At 44.2% G+C, this 11,840-nt stretch overlaps 1 long non-coding RNA gene across 1 annotated transcript; it reads left to right on the forward strand.

Annotated features, from left to right (window-relative positions):
* Positions 1-2,415: 2,415 nt before the first annotated feature.
* LOC139077425 (uncharacterized) lies at positions 2,416-6,012 on the forward strand. The gene is made up of 2 exons (XR_011529917.1): positions 2,416-2,591; positions 3,678-6,012. It is a non-coding gene; the product is annotated as an uncharacterized lncRNA (long non-coding RNA).
* Positions 6,013-11,840: the final 5,828 nt, after the last annotated feature.

The following is an 11,840-nucleotide window of genomic DNA, read 5'->3' on the forward strand; positions in this document are numbered from 1 at the left end:
TCTCCCCAAAGCTCCCCAGTACATAGTTGTATATACTAGTCATGAGTACCTCTGGTTGTGCTATGTAGGACACCACCTCAGCGTGGCCTGAGGACCCGTGCCATGTCCATGCCCATGCCAAGGATCCAAACCAGTGAAACCCTGGGCCACTGAAGTGGAGCGTGCAAACTTCACCAGTGGGCCATGGGGCTGGCCTCGACAAATTTTTGATTTTAACGTTGCATTTTCAAATTGGGTCCCTTAGTGTTTGAAGATATATTTTCAGATGTGTTCTAGAAATTAGCTTTTGTCTAGGCAAGTTTTTTATGTAACTCAGTTGAAGAAACACTACCCTAAAAGATAAAGTCCAATCCTTGGACGTTTTATCCTTGCATTTCAGACACTCAGTGGTCCAGTCTTCATATTTCTGCTCGATCCTTGGCTACTCCCTGCCATGTGCCACCTTGCACTGCCCTGACCACACCACCTGCAGTGCCCCAAATGCATCACTGGGTTTCACACTTCTGTGCCCATTTTCTCTGTAGATTCAACATACCTGGTTGGCCCTTGAATATCCTACTTACATAGAGAAATGGAGACAGCTTCCTTAACCTCTCTGAAACTCTATTTTCCTCACCTATAAAGTGAGTTAATTACACCCACTTCTCTGAGCAGATGTTAGGGAATGAGATAAAGTGTGGAGAGCACCCAGTACAGAATGTAGCACACGGCTGTGATCAGTGAACATTAGCCGTTATCCTCATCACCACATTCTTTCCCCAAGTCTCTGATGAGGATGCAACCCGCCACTTCAGAGAGAGGACAGAAGACGGAGGTCCCAAACCCCCTTCTCCACCACCTGCACCTGTCCCTCCTCATCTGTTTCCTCTGATTTCGAGGGAGCACATGTCCTTTCTCCTGTCTCAGGCTATTTCTTCACCCTCATCCTGGACCCCTCACTCTCCAGCTCCCCTCAGGGCTTCTCTATTCAGTCCATTCTTTCATTCATTCACTCAATAAAGATCCACGAGCACTAACTATGCACCGGTTACTGTTCTAGTAGCCAGGGGTACAGAAGTGAGCAAAAGAGAAATCCCCCATTCACCAAGAACCTACCTTCTAGTGGAGGGAGAGAGACAGAAAACTAAATAAGTAGTAAAATTGTGGTGTGGCACATGATGATGAGTACTCAGGAGATAAATCAATCAGAGGAAGGAAAATTGCACTTGAAGTGCAATTTAAAATAGGGTGCTGATGACATAGGGGAGCAAGCCACAGACTACCTGTGGAAAAGCATTGTAAGTAGACAGGACATCAGGGCCAAAGCCCAGAAGCAGAAGCAAATGTGGCATGTTTGAAGAGTATAGAGAGGCTAGAGTGGCTAGAGGACAGCGAGTGACCAGGAGAATTGGAGCAGACAGTGTCAGAGTGGTTTGGCCTTGAAAGACATCATCTGGCTTTGGCTTTGTCTCTCAGAGAGGAGCCGCTGAAAGTTTTTAAGCAGAGAAGGGACTGGATCTGACTTACGTTTTAAGAAGTTACTTCAGATGTTAACCTGAGCCTGGGCTGTGGGGAGAGGTGGCAGAACAGAAATCTGGCAACCAGCTGGGAGCTACTGCAGGGATCCAGGCGAGAAATGAGAATGCCTTATACCAAGGGGAGCAGTAGAAGTGGTCGGGGCTGGATTTATTTTTAAAATACAGTAAAAAGGCTTTGCTGATGGGCTTGGATTTGGAATAAGAATAAAGGAGTGGATCAAGAATGACTCTGAGGTCTTAGGCCTAAGAAAATGTGAAGGTGAAGTTGCCATTTACTGAGATGGGGAAACTGAGACAAAAGCAGGTTGTGGGGACAAGGCGAGGAGGTGCACAGGATTGGAAGTTCCATTTTGGCTCTGTCAAGGTTGAGGAGCCTATAAGGGATCAAGTGGAGACGCAGAGTAGGCAGTTGGAGAACCAAGTGCGCAGTCCAGACAAGAAGTCAGGGCTAGAAATATAAATTAGTCTTTTTGCTCCTCTGAATCTTCATTGTTGTTCCCACTGTCTCTTTTTCCTTCCTCATGTATTAGTTATCTATAGCTGCATAACAAAATTAACATCAACTTAGTAGTTTAAAACAGCATACATGTATTATTTCACAGTTTCTGTGGGTCAGAAATCCAGGCACTGCTGAGCTTGGTCCTCTGCTCAGGGTTTCACAGGGCTGCAATCAAGGTGTCAGCCAGGCTGTAGTGTCCTCACCTGGAGTCTCCACTGAGGAAGAATTCACATTCAAGCTCACTCAGGTTGTTGGCAGAATTAATTCCCTTACAGTTGTAGGATCGAGGGCCCCAACTTCTTGCTGGCTGTTGGCTGGAGGCTGCTCTCTGCTCCCAGAGGCCACCTTCAGCATCTTGCAATGTGGGCCTCCCACCATGACTGCTTTCTTCTTCAAATCCAGGAGGAGAGAGGGAGCCTCTAGAGTGGGCCAGCTGGCAAGACAGACTCTTATACAACAATGTCATCATGGAAGTGACTGCCCACCATCTTTCCCAGATTTTACTGAGTAGAAGCAAGTCACAGGTTCTGCCAACAGTCAAAGGGATGAGATTACCCAAGGATGTGAACTACAAGGTGAGTAACCACGGGGGACCACAATAGAGTCTTCTGCGACACAGCAAGCTAGAAGAAGCACAAGCGTCTCCCATCTTCACCAGCTCCTTCCTTCCCCTTCCTTGTGCAATATGCTCCTCTTCACTTCTCTCTAGGGCTCTAATTCCACACCAGCAAGGTCACAGCAAAGAAAATACATGCATGGCCTCCACTCTCTTGTCTGCCATGATGGCTGATCTCCCCTCTACTACACCATAAAAATAGTTCCTGCCAATCACTAAACCCTCCCAGTCACTAAATCCATGTGCATTTCTCGATCCTTTCTTCATGGACCTCCCTGAGTAGGTCTGCCTCCCTAATTTGGTATCTGCTTCACCAATTCCCTGGCTCCCGTGCTGGTTCTTTCCCTACTCCCTGGGAAGCTCCTTCTCAGAATTCTTGCCCCTCTTGCTCCATTACTGCTGATATTCCTCAGGCTTCAGTGCTGGGCCCTCTTTTCATACTACACACATTCCCTGCAGGGGCCAAGCCATTTTCAGGCCTCTACCCTGTAAGCTGACCACCCTCCCTCACCAGCCCCTGATTTCTGGCTCTAGCCCCACCCACTGCCTCAGCCACTGTCCACATGACACCTCCCTACAGAGGCCTTGAAGACATCTCACAGTCAGTGAATCCAAAACTAAAATCCCACTAACCCTGCCCTCCCTCTCTATCTGAGTTAATTACACCACCTAAGAATCATTTTCAACTCCTTTCAGCTGTCTCATCCACCACTTCTGACTAACAGCCAAATCCTGCTATTTGCACTTCGTTTAAAATAGTCCAGCTTAGTGGTTAGAGCACAGACTCCGGAGCCAGATTGCCTGGACTTAAGTCCAGCTCAACCAGTAACCTCTTGTGTGACCTTGAGTGAGTTATTCAACCTCCCTGGACCTCAGCTTCCTCATGCATAAAATGTGGGAAATAAGAGTATCTACCTCTTAGTGTTGTTAATAGATGTAAAGCCCCAAGCACAATGCCAAGCTCATAGTAGGTTCTATGTAAGCATTACCTATTATTATTAGTAGTAAATAAATCCACCTCTCTCTTTTCTGACCCCAAATCTAGGGCCTTGCTTGAAGTGCTCATCATTTCTTGCCTGGAGTGTCACAGCAGCTTCTGCTTCATCTCCCTGCCTCCTCCCATCTGGCTCTCCAATAAGGACCTGCTACGTTGTGCAATCCCAGGAGGCGTCATAACAGAGAATACAATGTAAATGATGCTGCTGCCTCCCATCTCCCCCTACACCTGCCCTACTGTGATTTTCAATGTACGCATTTTCTCACGTCAAAATTTCAGAGGTTCTTCTTCACTTTGGGGCTATGACCCCAATCCCACACCAGACACCTGATGATGCTGTGTCCTGGGGAGGTAGGTTTGAGAGTCAACAATGCAGGGGTCGTGAATGAACCTTTCAAAATGGAGGACAGTGACATTCATAGAGGGTTAATATGCAGGGGTGCTGTTCTAAGTCTTCCCCAGATGACTTAAGAAGCAAATGTTGGTTTTATCCCCACCCTAAAGATGAGGAAATACGGACACTGAGTAGTTACTTAATTGACTTTGAGTTTCACGCCTAATGAGTCATGGATAACAACATATGGAGATAGAGACAAAAACTGTGGTCTAGTAGACCATAAGCCATAGTGCCTGCAACACACAAGCAACTCCCCAGGTAAAGCTATAAAACAAATTTGTGTTCCTGGGAGTTTCTAATGGCAGTGAGCAGTGACATAGTAACCATGAGAAATAGATTCTTCCTGCTAAGGCTAACTAAGTCAAAGAGACAGATTTCCAGGCACTTGGCCACACTTACTTCCTGCAGGACACTGCACTAGGTCTTGGAAAAGATGAAGAAGATGCGATCAAGTGCCTGACCAGGGGAGTGAATGGACCAAGGTCACTGTGAAGAGAAGGGTGAATCCACCATAGTTCTTTCCTCCATCCAGGATTGTGTCTCATGCAATGGCAGACTTGACATGACTTTGCACATGCTGGTGCCTTTCAGATACTGAGGCGCCAGGCCATATAATGTAAGGAAGAAGAGATGAGTAAGGAGCTGCCGGTGGAGTCAAAGTCTGTGCTCAGGGACCAAGAAGGGGGAATAGAAGAGTCTATGTCCTCTGGCCTCCCTCTGCCTGGACACATCTTTGTGAGGAACATGATGAAAGGCAGCCAGACAAGTGCTGGAGACGAGTGAAGAGGGCACCAAGGAGGGGAAGGGAAGGCAGACAGGGCACAGCAAAGGCCAAGAATTGTCTGGCTCTAGCCAGGGAGCACTCACCTCTCATTTTTCTGTATTAGACTGGAGAAAAGCGCAGTCCTATGCTGGTGAGTCACTGTGTCATATCTATGGTCTCAGGCTCCAGACTCCATCAGACAAGATCTTAGTGTTCTTTCTCCATCTTACAGCTCTAAATAGTGGCCTAGCTGGGTGGGTCATGGATGGAGACCCAGGGAAGATCTATGCGGCACCTTGGCCAAGTTTTGCCTCATCCCACTTCAGCACCTGTATCTTTTCCTTTCCAGATTTAGATCTTGTTTTCCTTCTTTCTTAAAGCCCTCCCACCCCAATCTCTCTTGGACTTTTCTACTCCTCAACACTTTCAGCACTATAGGCCTCAGGGTACAGCTAGAAAGTCTCCATTCAAGTGACATTCAGTCTCAGTAGGTTCCATGCATCTTAGAGCAGACCTAACAACTCTCTAGACCTACGTGCCTGTCTCTTCAGAGCAGAGGGACCACTTCACAATTGGTTCCCCCATTGAGAACCCTAGAAAGGAGGGATAAATATAACCTTGTACCTTGTCTTTTTAAGTAGGTAACTTTTATTGAGAAGCTACTACCATGTGCCAGGCACAGGTCTGGGTTCTTTACAAATATTCTCCTATTTATTGACCCTCACAACAGCCATAAGAAGTAAGTGCTATTATGTCTATTTACAATGGAGGAAATTAAGCCACAAAGACAGTAAAAACCTTGCTCCAAATCATACATCCAGGAGGGGGTGACACTAGGACACAAACTCACGGATTCTGGTCCCACACTCCTCAGATCATATGGGGTAGAGGTGGAACTGATCTACTTTCAGCATTTATACTTAACATACAGAAGGCCCAGTGATTTCAAGTAACTTCTTCAAGGTGACACAAATGATTAATTCTGACTCAAGAGACACTGACTCTTTTTCCACGTCTACCTCCTAAGTGTGAGTGTTCCCCAGGTGTTCCTGGGTCCACTTGTCCCTTTACACATGCTCCTTGGAAAATCTGCATGTGGGTCCTCCTACTTTCTTATCTGGACTTCTTTCCTAAGCTCCACTTCCACCAGCCCCCTAAAATTTGTCTATCTGGATTGTCTCATGGTAACGCAGACAAATTTAAATTAAAAATTCTCCCAAACCATCCAAAGCATTCTTACTCTTTCGGCTTCTCTGTTATTTGTATCAATGACATCATTATTTACTGCACAAAGAAGAACTTCAATCACCCAGGATTCCTTCTTTATCATCCTGATTTAATAGGCTAGCCAATCCTTGCAGATCTTCCTTCTGAGTCACCCTCAACTGCATCGTCTACTCTCCCTGCATTGCTCTGCTCCAGATAACCCTTTGTACTGTACTGTTTCTCTCTTGTTCTGGCCTCATTTATGCAATATGTATTAACTAAGTGCTTTTCATATGCCAGGCCATAAAGGAAACTAAATAGATGCAGCAATAGAGAATAAAGGAGGTACACTTATTAGAGGAGGGAGGTCAGGGAGCATCTTTCTCAGGAGATGACATTTAAAACAAGACACAATGGATAGAAAGGAATCGAAATATTAAGATGCAGGACTTCTCCCATTCCAGGCAGAGTGGGGGGCAGATACAAAGATCCCAAGTTGGGAAAGATCCAGAGTATTTGAGGAACTGAAAGAAAGCCCATGTGCATGGAAGGGGCATTGTGAGTGGGTCTAGAGATGACAGGAGATGTAGTGCAAGAGATAAGTGGAGTTGTATCATGAAACATCTTCCGGACCATGCTGTAGTCTTTGGGTTTATTTTAAGTGTGATGGGAAACCACTGTGGACTTCTGAGCTTGAGAATGACATCATCTGATTTATGGTTTTGAGGATAACTTTGGCTCCTGCTGTGTTGAGAATAGAGTGTAGAGAGGCAAGATGGGAAGGAAGGAATCCAGTTAGAATGGTACACTGGGAATCCAGGCAAGATATCATGGTGGCTTTGATGAAGATGGTGAAATGTGGTTGTTGGATTTGAGATACGTTTTGAAGGAAGAGTTGAAAAAACTTACTGATAGGTCCATTTGATAGGTCCTGCTTAGATTTTTGGCTCAAGCCACTGGGTAGAATGATGGGGAATTTCTAGGATGAAATTAAAAGCTTTCTTTTGGAGTGGAGTCAAGTAGGCAACTGAATGTATGAGTCTGGAATGCCTGGATGATGCTGGAGCTTGAAACTTGGAAGTCATGCGTGCACCTGGAATTTAAAATCATCTGATTGGATGAGATTCCTTAGGGAGAGTGTTCAGAGAGAAAAGAACAGAAGTTCAAAGCACATTTAGAGGTTGAGAAAAGGAAGATCCAGCAAAGGAGACTGAGAAAAGTAACCAGTGGAATAAGAAGAATATTGCGGGAGGATGTGTGTCCCAGAATCAGAAGAAAGAAAATATGTCAAGGAGGAGGAAATGTTTATGTCAAATGTGGCTGAGAGTTTGAATAAGGTGAGAACTGACAGTTGACGATTAGATTTGACAAATGAAAGTGAGTGCTGAACTTTGATGAAGAACAAATGAAGAATCAGAGACATAGTGAGGGGTAGGTTGGTTTTACTGCTCGGCCAGGCAGAGAAGCCCTGGTCCAGGAAAGAGGTGCTTGGCTCTGTAGTGTGGGCTCCAGATGAACCACTGAAGAGATAGTTTAAGCTTTGGAAACAGATGTGAATAAGTATACTTAAGAGAAAAGGAATCAACCATAAAGGATTCTCTTAAATAAATAACGTAGGGAAGAAAACAGAGATTTGAGGGCTTTTAGAAGGAAGAACTGAGAGGATGTTACAGATTTTCTCTTTGAAGTGATATTTTCCTCTTTATTTGGCAGGGACTGGGTGTTACCGTTTGCGAGTCCTCAGTATCTAGCACAGGGGAAAACCGTCTGCAGAAACAAACTGTAAAGGGAGTCGACTTTCAGTCATGGCTTGCATTGGTCAGGGTAAACTAACTGTTGTAACAAACAACCCCAATGTCTCAGTAGATAAACATAATAAAAGTGTATTTCTCTATCTCTTCAGACTTCAGGGCAGATCATATGCGGAGGTGAGCTCTGCTTCACACAGATTTTCTAGGGCCTCTCTGTCCTCTACATTCAGCCAGCAGATGGGGAAAAAGAGGTAGAAATATTGTGCAGAAGATTTCTCATGGGCCAGGCCTGGAAGGGGCCAACTCTCCTCCTGGGCACGCAAGGAAGGCTGGGAAATGTTTTTGCTGTGTCACCAGGAGGACAGGGTCTACTGTTTGGTGGACACATAAAAGTGTCAACACAAATGATCCATCACCAATCTATAAATCAAAATGGGATGCGTTTATTCTGAGTCAAATGTGAGGACCATATAGGCCAGGAGAGCCCTTCCACAAAGGAATGGAGCACTTGAAACAAGTGGGAGTGTACACAGTGGTTATATACTGTCACAGAGCATGTATCACACATGACTGAAATGTCCCTTTTACAGTAGTCACAAGATTGCCCTGTCAGCACAGTGATTGATGGACATAGCAGGTAGTAGATCTGCTGTCTCCATGGACACAGCAGGAAGCAAGTTTGTTGTCTTCGGCTAGGGGTCACAGGTGAGGGCAGCAATCAATTCCTAGTCTAGGGAGAGATGCTTGTCCTTAAGGAAATGCTAATATGGGGGAAGTTGCACCTTTATCTTGAGGGCATTTGTTCTTGCCTTAGGGACCTCGGAAATGCTGAAAGCAGATATACAGTGCACGCTTAACAGCCACGTCAGGCCCTTTTAGAAAAAAAATAAGGTTAGGCCAAATCAGCTTTACATCAAATGGCTTCCTCATATACTCCAATATATGCTATTGCTTGTCGTTTTTATCAAAAGTTTCTTTCATCTGATTCTTCTAAGCTATGAGATTCTGGGAAAGTGTGTTAAAGATGGGTAGTGATCAGATCAGGGATCCTACACAGTTGGCTGAAAAGCCCTGGCCAGCTAGTCCCCTGTGGGCTCCCCTTGGGCTTTGGGCTGGCAGAGAGGGATGGCTGCAGGCTCTCACAGGACCTTCCCCATTCCTTCACCCTACAAACATTAAGCACCACTTTGGAGCCCGGGACTGACAGTGCTGGACAGTGAGAATGCAGTGATGACCATGCACAGTCTCTACTTTCTCACGTCCTAGACCAGCAGAGAGAAATATGAAACTAGTTATAAAAGTGCAGTGACAAGTGAGAGATTTGTACAAAATGCTGCTGGAGAGGAGAGGATGGGGTGGGAAGGGGGAATTCCTGATTAGATACCCCTATTGCCCGGGACCTGGGACATCCAGATTTCAGGAATCTAGATTATCTTCTCCTTGTAAAAGTTTCTGAGCTCTCCCAGAGACTCTTTGAAACCTGTTCTTGAGGACATTTGGGAAGATGCTTATCACTCTAGCTGTTTGGAGAAGGAAGGAGAGGGCCTTCATGGGTTAGGGTCAGCTTCTTTTCTCCTCTTTCCCAGTCACTGAGGGCCCTGAGATGACATCGTTGACCTGGCTCTCTCTTGTTTCTTGCTCTTTCTGCAGCTAATGCGACTCTGGATCCAGACACCGCCTACTGTGAACTGTTTTTGTCTGAAGATTGCGAAAGTGTGAGGCAGAAAAATACACGGCAGGATCTCCTTGAAAAACCTGGAGGGTTTTTTCCTGACCCATGTGTGCTGGGCCACAAGCCCTTCTCTTTAGGGAGACATTACTGGGAGGTAGAAGTGGGCAATAGGACTTATTGGGAGCTTGGGGTTTGTGAGGAAAACACAGAAAGGTCCCAAGGAGGTCAGGGCCTTACACTTATTAGCACACAGTTCCAGGAACCAGAATCCATTTTCAGGTGACTCTGTGATTCCCCATATCCCTTCTCCAGGTCATCTGCTGTTCTGCGACTTGATGCCACATTCCACATTCTTACTTCTAATGCCACATCTTACCACCCCTGAGAATCCAGGCATTCCTTATCAAGCAATTTCAATGACCCTTTCAATGTCACTTTTCACCCCAGATTTTTCAAGATTTCTTTTCTGGTTTTTGAATTCACTTATTGCTCCTTTCCATAAATAACTTCCTACTTTTAAAGCATTTTACTGCATTAACTACTAAGTGCATATTCTTTAACAGTTTTCTAATAGACACACAGTTTTTCAATGAAAATTGAACCTTGCTGTATATGTTGTCCCATGACATGCTTTTTTTACAACACTTAATCTTAAATACTAATCTTGTATTATTGTTAATGAAGATAGTTTTCTTTCTTTGGTCTTACAAATGATGCTACTATAAACATCTTTGTATGTAAATCATTTTTGCATAGGTCCAGTCACTTCCACAGAATAAATTTCCCAATGGCATTTGTCATTAGGATCAATTCTTGAAAGTGCAATTGCTGTACAAAGGGGACTTGAATTGTTATTAAGTATATGCACACACCTAGCTATTTCCTACAGGAAAGGAGTCTCTGCAGACATTTTGGCATCTATCATGCTCAGTTCCTAAAGTTAACAGTAGAAGCCCATCCTTCAGTTTTTCAATCCTTCGGCATCAATCCCCGTCATCTCCCTCTCCTCAAGGGGAAACTCCAAGCTATCAACTCTGAGAGGGAGGAACAAATCTACTCTTTATTTAACATACATTTTTGTGGTTTATTGTTTATGAAACTGTTGTAAGAAAATTGCCTGAATCATTTCATTTCATCCTCACAGCAGCAATGCAAAAAGACAGACACTATTATTTCCCTTATTATGCAGATAAGAAAACTAAGGCAAAGAGAGGATAAGTAAGTGGCCCAACATCACACAGCTAATAAAGGTTACCCCGGCAGCCTGGCTTCAGAGTCTGTGGTTCACCTAATCCATTATGCCTCTCTTCTCACCAATTCTAAGTTCAGTGCTGATACCTACTCGTAGGTAGGTTTTCAATTAAAATTTGTGGAATTAATGAATTTTTACTGCCCCATTTCATACACATTTATCTCTCAGAGCTTCATGTAAAGTTCCTGATGAGAATTTGACCCAGGGCCCTATTTCCTCGGAAACCATAAAGTTAAGAGACAGAAAATGTTGTACTTAGAACCCCCTTATCTGAAGTTCAGCATCTTGGTTGGAAATCAAGGCTGCTTTTCTGGGTCAAAGTAACTTGGATCCTCCAGAGAAGAATGGAATGGTTCATTCTTATTGATATGATTTCTAGCAGCAAAGCTTTTGACAGACTCTGAGTTTTTGCTTTTTAATTATTTTATTGAGGTCACATAGGCTTATAACATTGGGTATGTTTCAGGTGTACATGATTATACTTCAATTTCTGTCCAGACTGCATTGTGTTTGCCACCAACAGTCTAGTTCTTATCCATCAGCTTATATGTGTGCCCTTTACCCCTTTTGCCCTCTCCCACCACTTCTCCTCTGGTAATCACTAATCTGTTCTTCTTATCTATGTGTTTGTTTTTCTTCCATATGCGAGTGTAATCATACGGTATCTGTCTTTCTGCCTGACTTATTTCACCTAGCATAATACTCTTAATGTCCATCTACGTTTTCACAAATGGCACCATTTTGTCTTTTTCTTATGACTGAGTGGTGTTCCATTGATTGTATACATCACATCTTCCTTATCAATTCTTTCAGTGTTGGGCACTTGGGTTGCCTTCATGCCTTGGCAATTGTGAATAAAGCTGCAATGAACACAGCGGTGGACAAATCTTTTTGGATTATTGATTTCATGTTCTTTGGATAAATATCCAATAGTTGAATGGCTGGATCATACGGTATTTCATTTTTATTTTTTTGAGAAATCTCCATACTATTCTCCCTTGTGGTTGCATAAGGTTGCATTCTGACCAAAGGTGTATGAAGGTTCCTTTTCTCCACGGCTTCTCCAACCCGTGTTGTTCCTTCTCTTTTCTAGCCATTCTTATGGGTGTGAAGTGATATCTCATTGTGGCTTTGATTTGCATTTCCCTAACAATTAGTGACGTAGAACAT

The sequence above is a fragment of the Equus przewalskii genome, chromosome 19 (assembly GCF_037783145.1).
Source record: "Equus przewalskii isolate Varuska chromosome 19, EquPr2, whole genome shotgun sequence".
NCBI lineage: Eukaryota > Metazoa > Chordata > Mammalia > Perissodactyla > Equidae > Equus > Equus przewalskii.